Below are 12,215 nucleotides of genomic sequence, written 5' to 3'. Positions count from 1 at the left end.
ATCAGGTGCCTGGTAAGGCAGACTATGCGGGCATGTTACAAGGCTAAACTTTAGCCTAGCAAACCACATGACTACCTTAGATAATGAATTTTTGCCTAAGTTAGTCTAAAACTTCAAAAACTAAGAATTTTGAAGAAAATTATCCAAGGCATTGGTTTATAAAAGCAACTAAGCAAAACAAGTGAGACAATAAAAAAGTTGAGCTCTCCCGCATCCAATTGTTTAAATTCTGAATGAATGAATATAAATAAAAAGGAAGGCCTTTATTTATAGTGTAGCTCTGCTACATCTAACAAAATAGATTAAATTACATCAACAGTTGAGATTAAAACCTATTTATAAGATAAGGTTCTAAGAAATTTAAACTCTATAGAACATTATTTTTAAGACTACAAGTCTTCATAGGCGATATATAATTTTAAAATTAATTTTAAAATGGAGAATAAAAAGTTAAAATTTTAACTTTTACTTTTCAGTTTAAATTTAAATTACAATAATTTATTTTAGGGATAATATGATATTTGGCTCTTGAATTTGGTAACTAGTTCTACTTTAATATTTGTACATTTTTTTTGGTAATATTGGTATTTAAACTTGGCAACTAAATCAATTTTGGTCCTTAAACTTGAATTTCGACAAGATTTGATGATGTGGTTAGTGTTACTTGGACAAAATTGAATTGGTCAGTCGAACCAATTGGACAAAGAATTGACTATATATCAATCCGAACAAAGGAGCTAAACCGATTGAATAAAAAATTACTCAAAAATAGTAAAAATCGAAATTGAGACAAAAATTAGAATTTGAATAGGCAAAAATGGTTTAATAATTTTTTTTTATTTTTTAAATCTTGTATGAAATTTTAATTAGTTAATTATTGTTGGTCATCTGGTTGAACCGATCAAGTCAATTGAACCAGAAACTGGTGGTCTGGCCAATTTAACCATCAGTTTGGTTATTAGCACAATCTCAGAGTGTCATGTGATCAACTTTATATATTTTTCAAGTTCAGAAAACAAAATGAATCTAGTTGTCAAGTTAAGATACCGAAATGGACCAAAAAAAGCACAAGTAAAGTGGATCTAATTATCAAGTTCATGGGCCAAAAATTATATTGTGTGACATCCCTGACAATTCCTAAAAATTGAACAGTGTCAATTTGGGTTGACATGTGTTTGAAAATTTCAAAGTAAACAAAAATAGAAATATTAATATTACTGAAGAAGGTAATTGGGTATTATAGGAAATTAAAATTTGAATTTAGGGAAATTAATTTAAGGAATGGACTAAATTGAAAAAGTGTAAGAAGTGTTTGGCCATAGTGCAAAACTTAAAAATAAGAAATGGCTAGGTTAAATAAATGAGAAGAAGAGCAAGGATTTGGAGTGTAATTTGGCCATGAAAGTACATAGAAATGTGGATGAGATTAATGATGAATAGGAACCATTCGATTGTAATGACGATGATTAAATTTTATTTTAATTAAATATTATTAATTACATATAAAAAGAGTTGATAGACTTTTTGTTGGAAGGATGTAGAAAACCAAAGTCAATCATCATCTTTTTCTGTTATCTCCTCCACACCCCCATTTTCCTCAAGCCTTCATTTCTTTCATTTTAGTCCCTCCGCCATTTTCAAATCTTTCAAAGCTTTAAACTCCAAAATTCCTTCATAAATTTTTAATGAAATCATAAAAGCAACTTTACGACAAGTTAAGTTCTATATGGAGCTAGCTAGAATATATACTTAATATAATGACCCAAATTTTACGATTATCGGGAAAATGAATTTTCGAGTCTCCTTTTCTGAAAAATGGATTCGTAAATATTTATTAAAAATATTTACGAAGTCAATTGAGTGGTTAATTAGACTTTAATTAAGTAAATTTAGCTTAATTAAGAGTAATTAGTGGAAATAATTAAATTGAATTAAGTGTGAAAGTTTAATTATAAATTAAAGAAAAGTTAAAGGGACCAAATAGGAAAATATACCAAGTCCCATAAATGAGGCGGGAAATGTGGATAGAAATCTTAGATTTTTTTCATGAATGTATTATTTAATAAGACTATATTATTATTTTGTTATATTGTAATTTATATTAATGATATTATAATATTATTTTAACAATTGTATGGTGATTATAAAAACATGTGTAATAAATTAAATACATACACTTGTAATACAACTAAATAATTACTTAAAATATAAGAAATTGTTATTATATTATATTATATTATATTATATTATAAGTAAAGAAACATAAGAAAGAGAATGAAATTGAAACGAAACAGAGAAGAAACAGGGAGAAAGAAAGAAAGAAAAGAAAAAAGAAAATTTAGGGTTTCAAGGTTCAAAGTTAATTTGGTAAGCCAATTTAATCCCTTTTCTTGTAAATTTTGAGTTTATGGAATCTTAGAGATGAATACTACTTGATTTAAGTGAAATTTTTGAAAGTTGTTAGATTTCTAAATATTGTTTTTTGAATAAAAGATGAATTAAGGGCAAAATTGATAGAAATTCAAGTTAGAAATGAAATAATGATTGAATTGTAAAGTGATTCATAAGTTTTATGCTTTAAGGACTAAATTGAAAGAATTTCGAAATTATGGTTTTATGATGAAAAATAGATAATTATGTCTAATTTTGGTTAAAATTTGAGTAGAAATAAAGTATGAATTAAGATAGAAAAGTAAGTGAATTTAGTTAGGATTAAATTGAAATTAAAAGTAGAAAATCAACATTTTGCACTAAGACTATTTTGGACAGCAGCAGTAGTCTAAGTTTGAAAATCACCAAAAATTGTAGAAATTTAATTAGAGGATGAATAAAATATGGAATTAAATCTTATTGAGTTTAGTTTCTTATAGAAGAAACGGTATAAGCAATTGAATTGTAAATTATGAGATAAATGAATTTTGTGAGACAAGGTCAGAATGAATTCGGGTTCTCCTGTTCTGACTTTGGAAAATCACCAAAAATTGGAGAAAAATAATTATAGGCTTAAAGTTATATGTTTAGAATCCCTAATGAGTCTATTTTCAGGAGAAATCAACGAGAATATTATCCGAGTTATGTACTGTGAGATAATTAATTTTTAGTGAAAAAGGGACGAAACTGTCAGATAGCAGAATAGGGGTGAATTTAAAGAATAAACTGTACTTAATGGCTAAACCAAAAATTCTAAAAATTTTATGGTAAGAAGATTTGTGAGTCTAGTTTCAGAAAAAATTAGCGGATCTTAATTTAGAATTCTGTAACTCAAGATATAAATTAGTAATGTATTAATGATTATGAATTGTATTAATTTCGTAGTCAATGTGGTACCGGAAATCTCGGCTAAGAAAGGACAAGACAAAGTCAACGGGAGTTAGCTCAAAAATTACAGTTTGTATTTCTATAACCCGAACTTAATATTTAATTATTGAATTTATTATTTATTATGTATGGTAGGTGCATTGATTAAATTATTTGAAATAAAATGAATATTGATTGAAATTGAAGGGTGAATTTAATTAATAATTGTTGTATTTTAATTGAATGTTATGGTAAATAATTAAAGTATGAATTATTGGTATTGTGTTTTTATTGAAATGATTTGATTTGAAAATGTGGTGAAATAATTATGAACATGTGTTTATTGTGAAATTTAATTATATGAAAATGAAAAGTGAATTGAATTGTATTAAATTATGAATTAATGTGAATAATTGAGATATATATATATTGAATTGAATGAAAATGTATGAGATTGTGAAAATGTGTGAATATATGTAATTATTGGAATGGTATATTAAGGAAAGAATTATTGAATTAAGAAAGTGAATTATAATTGATACTGAACTAAGATAGAAATTATACTGAAAAGTGAATTAAATACCCTATTAACTAGTCGAGCTAGTCGGATATAGTTGGCATGCCATAAGATATGGAAGATGTAACATCCTAACCCGTTTCCGTCGTCGAAACAGGGTTACAGAGTGTTACAAGTTACCAGTACATACAAAACATTTACAGATTAATCAAAACATTGCTATTCACTTTCTGAGATCATATATATATAACAACCTTTATTTAGGCCCTCGAAGCCCAACATGAACATTAAAATCAAGTCGGAACTCAACTGATTTCTCATAAAATTTTTCGCTTAATCATAAAGCATTCATATTTAAAGCTAGATCATATCTTTATAAAATACCACATTTCAGATGCGCAGAATAAAATACTTGCCTTAGACATTTCAATCCAACTTCATAACCAACAAGCATCATATTGAAACTAGTCATATATATACATGTCATGATATGTATCGTTCTCATACTGTTTTCTTATAAACATATATCATTTATTTTCCTCCTCCTCCTCTCCATTCCACATCCTTAATGTATATAACATTCTTGTAAGTACGATTTCACAATTTACTTATTAATGCTCACATCAAACTGTTCACACGAGTCATAGTCACTCAATTATTTATAATTCAACCTACAGAGCTCCAAATTAAGATCCGTAAATTTTCCCTGAAACCAGACTCACATATCATTCCACCATAAAATTTTCAAAATTTTTGGTTTAGCTAATTAGTACAGTTTATTCATTTAAGTTTCCCCTATTTCACTATCTGACAATTTTGACCTCTCTTCACTAAAAATTAATTATATCACAGTACAGAACTCGGATAATGTTATCATTGATTTCTATTGAAAATAGACTCATTAAGGATTCTAAGCATATAAATTTTAGCCTCTAATTAATTTTCTCCAATTTTTGGTGATTTTCCAAAGTCAAAACAGGGGAACCCGAATTCATCCTGACCTTGTCTCACAAAATTCATTATATCTCATAATTTACAATTCATTCTTCTATGAGAAACTAGACTCAATAATATTTAATTTCATATATTATTCATCCTCTAATTAAATTTTTACAATTTATGGTGATTTTTCAAAGTTAACCTACTGCTGCTGTCCAAAGCTATTTTAGTTCAAGATGTTTATTACCATTTTTCCTCTAAATTTCACAGGTTATACAATTCAGTCCTTGCTCAATTAGCCCATATATTAAGCTAATTTTTCTCAATTAACATTTTATTCCATCATTCTAAACTATTACACAACCTTTGAAAATCAGAATTGTAACATTTACTGTAGCACCCCAAACCCGGCCCAGAAGTTATGGCCGGATCCGGCATGCCACATCAAAACGTAAAAAAAAATTTCCATTCTAAGTCCAGAAAATCGTACTTGATGTTCAAAAGATTAATTCATTAAGGGTTAAAGTGAAAGGAAGCTGTGCACCAGGTAGGAAATCGGAAAAGAGGTGGTGAGTCCATCGGACTGCTTAAGTACCAAGCTCCCTTCGGATCCAATCCTAGACATGCATACCGCCATTGCCACACCTTAACGTCATGGATATTTCTAGGAAACCGATTTGATTAAGTCATTTTTAGGAAAAGTGATTAATTTTGGAAAATACTTTCATTGCGGAAGCTTTGCTTGTTGTCGTGTTATTTTGAAATCAACTGTTGTTTTTGAAAACGTGCCTAAAGCTATCCAATTTCAACAGTTAAAATAAATATTATCTATTTTAATAAAACATATAAAACCATAAAAATAAATAAGCGGCCTTATTACATTTAAAAGCCCAAAACCTCAAACGTAATTAAAAGGATGTCCAGTTCACGGAAGAAAATCAAACTTTCGAGCGGGTGGCCACTCAAATTCCCTCACGACTCCAAGCCCACTATGGTTGGGGATTTCTGCGTGGATGAAAATAAAAGGGGTGAGTTTGGGAAACTCATGTGTAAGGAAAACCCATTCAAAGCCCAAGTCACTCAAGCCTATTGGGCCTAAGCCCATTCAGTAATAGTGGTCTTGGGCGAGCCCTTTCAGATTACAATAAACGGGCCTTAGCCCTTATTCAGATAATGATATGGCCCATAGGCCCATTTCAAAATACATGCAACATCGGTAAACATATGCAAGCCCATTTGGGTAACAGTGGTCTGGGCGAGCCCTTTTTGATTACAATAAACGGGCCTTAGCCCTTATTCAGATAATGATGATGGCCCATAGGCCCATTTCAAAATACATGCAACATCAAGAAACATATGCAAGCCCATTTGGGAGACTACTCAACCCACCAACCACTACACTCCACCCGTACTAGCCATACACTCCATGTGGGGAATAGCTCAACCCACCCAAATTAACACTCCACGATTCTGCGACCTTCTTTGCTCGATTAACGATAAATTGAGGCAAAGCCTCCAAGACGTGGACAAGCCACTTTCAGTACTTCCTCCGTCAATATCCCAATCCCATGCATCAGATAATAACAACATGGCATGCAGTAAATAACAACGATCAAACATGCATTTAGGTCAATTTAACCTAGGGGTATTTGGTAATTTTGCACCTAAGGGTATAACAAATAATTTTCCATACATAGGGTATTATAGTAATTTAGCTGCTTTTAGGGTTTTCATGCATATTCCTACTTTTCACGTACTAACGAATCATGTACCGAGGGTTCTTACCGAATTGGGCAGATTGGCCCATCATTCCAATTTTGGCCCATTAAGCCCAAAAATATCGAGGCACGTAAATCATGCACTTTGCAGTCCAAATTTTGCAGCTTACCAAAAACATTAATCGATTTACCTCACGAGCATTCGACACTCGCAAATCTACAAAATACCGGTTTTGGCATTTCGACTTTTCGACTTTTGCCGATCTAGACTAAGAAAGAGGGTGTTAGTTACACACATTTGCGACGATATCTTGTGAGATCCACACACGAACCGCCTACAATTGGATTACTAACACGTTAATCTAACTATTCAAATACAAACTACATATTAACCCTTTACAATATTCGGCCAACCACACCTACAGATCATTGTAAACTTATAAGAAAACAATAAGCAACTCATTAACAAATTTTTGTCAATGTTTACCACATAATCATAATTTCACTGCAAGCTGTCTTCCTGAGCAACAGTCACTAAATCATTTATAAATGGAGCTACGAAACTCCAAATCAAGTTCCGTTAATTTTCCTTGAAAATAGACTCATATATCTTCTATCCATAAAATTTTCAGAAATTTTGGTTTAGCCAATCAATACCAGATTTTTCTCAAAGTTTCCCATGTTTCACTGTTTGACTAATCTGACCACTCTTCATTACGAATCAAATTTCTCATTGTACAGAATTCAAAATATGTTCTTGTTTATTTCATTAGAAACTAGACTCAATAAGCTTTAATTACATAATTTATTCAGCTTCTAAGTCATCTCCCATAATTTATGGTGATTTTCCAAAGTCACGTTACTGCTGCTATCCCAAGCAGATTTATTACCAAATCACTCTTTCATACACCTATCTTGCATGCATGTTATTTAAACATGTATATCACCAATCAATCATCACATATCTATGATTTTTACTTAAGCATAATCTCCATTTCATCATTTCAAAGCACAACATGTTAGCCGATTTTTCCCTTTAGCATCTAAGGCACATGCATGCTCATTTGTTTGGCTCAACTTCACATATCTTCCATTTTTCATCAAAAGAACATGAAACAACAACCATTTCCTTCATTTTAATTCATGACCAAATGCTCACAACACAACTAAAAATCAAAATACACTTCAAGAGTTAAGGTAGAATCAAGAAGAACTCATGAACCTCAAAATAGAAGCAAGGTACCAAGAACTTACCTTCAATTTTCCTCCTCCTAATGACCGAATACTCAAGAGCTTTCTCCTCTCCTTTCTCTTCTCTAACTTTCAGCTATGATGAACAAAGATGGACAAAACTTTGTTCTTTTCACCCCTTTTTCTTTTAATAAAACTTCATATTTCATCCATTTAATTCTTTAATACAAAAGACATGATATTCTTATCATGAAACATTTACCTAACCCATTATAATGGAACATTTACCTAACCTATTATCATGAAACATTTACCTAACCCATTATCATGGAACATTTACCTAACCTATTATCAATTTGTATCAATTTGTACCATAAATTATGGATATCAAGTGTACATTTTGTCTACAACAACATGATGGCTGGCCACTTCATGTAAAATGGGAGGTTTGTCATGCAAATCCTCCTATTTTGCACTCCTATTTATTTGGCCACTTCAATTTAGCCTATAGCATTTTCAAACATTTTCACATAGGTCCTATTTCATAATTTCACCCCCTTTTTCTTATGGAACAAAAATTAACTAAAATTGTCGGGTTCTATCTTAAGTTTGGGCTTTCTAGAGGCCCACTAACATAATTAAACCTATGCCAACATTCACAGAATTCCCGAAAATTGGGGCGTTACACTAAACCCTAATTCACAACTTTTTCACAATTAGGTCCTAAAATCAATTTCTATTGAATTTACTTGATAAAATATCAAACAACAAAATAAAAGCTTAAAATTCATTTTATTTCATCATAAACAGCCAACACTTATCAATGATAGCTTTTAATTTTGTCCATAAAATCAAAAACTAATGAATTAAACACTTGGACCTAATTGTAAAAGTCACAAAAACATAAAAATCTCAAAGAAAAGGGTAAGAATTGAACTCACATATGTCAAAGTATGAAAAACCAGCAGCTTTTAGACCTCCCATGGCGTTTTTACTGAAGAAAAATGATGATATCTCTAGATTTTTCAATTTTGTCTTGTTTTATATGTTTAATTTGTAAAATTTCTCATTTTGCCCTTGTTTCTCCTTGTCTTTTTTGTTGATTTTCTTGCCCAACCGTCCAGCACATACAATTTGGGTCCAATTGCTTTTAAATCCCTCCTTTTTAATCACTTAAACTATTTAATCACAATTTAATAAATTTTGCACTATTTTTAATTTAGTCCTTTTTAATTAATTGACTAACCAAACGTTAAAATTTTCTAACGAAACTTTAATACTAACTTAATAACACTCCATAAATATTTATAAAAATATTTATGGCTCGATTTATGAATCTGGGGTCTTGATACCTCATTTTTAACCCAATTTACCTGATTAATTCTTTTAAAATCGTAAAATTCACTAATTAAAAATAATTCTTTTAAGTTCGCTTGGCCTATAATTATTATTTTTAAAATTTCTAAACTTACTCGTCGGATTTAGTGATCTCGAATCACCGTTTTCGACACCAATGAAAAATTTGGTCATTCGTAAGAGTACGTGTTTTGCTTGAAACATCGATCGAGCACTTATGTGCCGACTCATTTATTCTTTATCTTTATCACATCGATTCGCACTTTGTGTGTTGAATCTTTATCTTATCATTATCGATTCAAAGACTTTGTATGTTGAATCTTTATTATCATATCTTTATTCTTTATCTTGTTTCAATTTGTTCCGATGAGGTACTCGTATCCGTATTACTCTTTATCTTGTTACTATTTCTGCTTCGGCCGATGAGGCACTATGTGCCATACTGGTGTGTTGGTTGGATTCGTGTATCCGTTTGAGTCCGAGTCATGTTAATAGGGGTAAATAAAGGTATAAAATAACTGATTATTTCTGAAAAATTGACCGTTACCAAATAATTGACTGTTACTGAATAACTTAATTGCTACTAAATATCTGATTTTACTAAATAATTGACTGTTACTGAATAAATAATTGTTCTGATTGTTAATGAACATTACTGATTGATTAATTACTATTGAAATTAATAAATGATTTGAAATTTAAAGTAGACCAAAACATTGGTTAGAAAGTGAATGTTTGAATACTCATTGAGTTTGAATAGTTCGATATATATAAATTAATAAGTTTTATAATTGCTTAAGTGTTTAGATTATAAAAATACCACTGAGTGTATACTCAGCGTACGGTTTGTTTTTGTGCGCAGGTTAAGTTAAGGCTAGACTGTTGAATTAGCATCCCAGGCCGATCCCAAATTCAATGAGGTAAAGTATGTTGAGTATTGATAATGGCATGTACCTAGGATGTTTAATGAGAGTCATTTAGGTTGTAAAAGTATTGATGAAATAAGTAAATTATGGTTGGCAACGGTATATAGTATGAATTTTGAAATTTATTAAAAATTCGTAGTGATTCTAAATTAGTTTCGAATTAAATTTACTGTTCATATTGGATCGCGAGGGCCCATTAAAGGGACGACATCTTAAAACTAGGATGAGTGTGAATATTTATTTTAATTAATGACCGGAATTGGACTGTACTGACTGGTAATGTCTCGTAACCCTGTTCTGGCGACGGTATAGGGTTAGGGAACGTTACACTTAAAGAGAGAAAAATGAAGAGTTAGGGATTTTGAGTAAGGTTAAGAGAAGAAGAATAGAAGTGAACATCAAATTGGTGATAAAGACAAAGAAATAGCCAATGAGTGAAGGAAAAAGGAAGAAAATAATTATTCAAGCATTTTGTTATAAGTATATTGAGAATTTTAATTTGTATAATTTAAACCCTAAATGAAAATTTGATGATTTATTTTAGTAATACTCATAGGATACATTAGTACTTGAAAATTTATTTGAAAATGTGTATTGATGAATTGGTTAAATAAGGACTAAATTGTAATGAGTGAAAATTTTAAATGGGTGAAATAAATAGCTATATGAAGTATTTGAGATGTTAGATGATGATGAGATAAATGTTGTGTGAGAAATGATGATAGTTGATTGTATATAGAAAATGATTAAATCGTCAAAATAGTAAAGTTAGAACTATTTTTAACTATTAAGTGAATGTAGTGAAATTTTGTATGTTAAATGCTCATGTAGATAAAATGAGACCTAGTAAGATATAAAGGGTATGCCATTAGGAAAGTGACTAAGCGCGCAAGTGATAGTGGCCCTACGGTGCAAGTAGAAGCGATACTATAGTGCAAGTGTTAGTGGCACTTCGGTGCAAAGTGACATCCTCACATCCGTGTGAAGGATAGTGACACTTCGGTGTATCTTATCGACATTTTCATATATCCTGTTGTGTTCTATTAAGTCTACAATTGGGCAATAGAAATACAAGGTAAGTGAACTTAATATGACAATGCTAAGTAATTTATAACTTGTAGAATTTGGACTTTACTATAGTTATTATTGAAACAAATTTTGTGCATGATGATTGAAACTAATGAATGTATTATACAAATGTTTATATATGTGTTTGTGAAAAGAATTAAATTTTAAAGCTAACTTAAATTATTTATATGCTTACTAAGTTCTCGTGAGCTTAACGTGTTTTTTTCAAACGCGTAGGTGAAGATCGTTTGAAGCTTTAAAGTGAAGACCAACTCCAACTTATCTCATCAACAATCACGCTTTGAAAAGAGTATGAATCTAAATTTTTGGGCGTTAGTTTTGGCATGTACATAGGAATATGTACAATGGAAGATTTGGTACTTTTAGTCCACTTTGTAAAAATTGTAATTTAGATTGGTATGTTCTGGAATTGGGATGAATTAGGCGATATTCAAGGTTGAAATTGGCATATTTGAATTAGTTAAAGTTGAATTTATACGATGCTTTGATGGGAAACATGTTTGATAATGTTTTGGAATTGATCTGGAATGATTTGTGATTGTTTAGGTTTAGTTTTAAGTGATTCAAACATGTTTTAAGTAATTTGTTTTTAGCGTCGTGACACTTAACCTTCAGTGTTGTGACATTGAAGTCATGTGAGTAATCTATTTTTGGTGTTGTAGCATCCAAAGCCCAGTGTTGCGTCATTAGCCCAGTGTCGCAACACCCACTTTCCAAACATTGACCCTATTTACCCTATTTTGTATCATTTAAGTCCTGAACAACCCCCATTTGTAACCAAACTTTAGTTAAAGCCCATAAATAATTTGAATAAATCTAAAGGAGTCTAATTATGTTAAAATAAAGTTTTAAATTAGTGAGGAATCGACTCTTTCCAAGTAAGAGGTGTTACATATCGGGTTGGGTTGTCAGTCCCCCCACTTTTTTGGGTTCCACCAAAAATTCAGGATTACAAAAATTACCTAGTATTGTAACACCCCTTACCCGTATCCGTCATCGGAATAGGGTACGAGGCATTACCGGAGCTTATCGAATCATTATTAATTAGGGGAAAAAGTAAAACAAAATAAACATGTAATTTTTAATAAATTCTTATAACATGGTAATTAACTTACCGCTTCTCTATATTCAACATAATTATGCAAAGCATAATTATTGGAATTGATTATGAGCCCTAATACC

The 12,215-nt window shown here is 30.7% G+C and overlaps 1 long non-coding RNA gene across 1 annotated transcript; it reads left to right on the top strand.

Moving 5' to 3' along the window:
• Window positions 1-2,340: 2,340 nt before the first annotated feature.
• LOC128293353 (uncharacterized) lies at window positions 2,341-11,528 on the top strand. Its single transcript, XR_008283539.1, has 4 exons — window positions 2,341-2,367; window positions 3,316-3,387; window positions 9,881-9,938; window positions 11,250-11,528. It is a non-coding gene; the product is annotated as an uncharacterized LOC128293353 (long non-coding RNA).
• Window positions 11,529-12,215: the final 687 nt, after the last annotated feature.

The sequence above is a fragment of the Gossypium arboreum genome, chromosome 5 (genome assembly GCF_025698485.1).
Source record: "Gossypium arboreum isolate Shixiya-1 chromosome 5, ASM2569848v2, whole genome shotgun sequence".
NCBI classification, from domain to species: domain Eukaryota; kingdom Viridiplantae; phylum Streptophyta; class Magnoliopsida; order Malvales; family Malvaceae; genus Gossypium; species Gossypium arboreum.
This window is presented reverse-complemented; position numbering and strand designations above follow the sequence as displayed.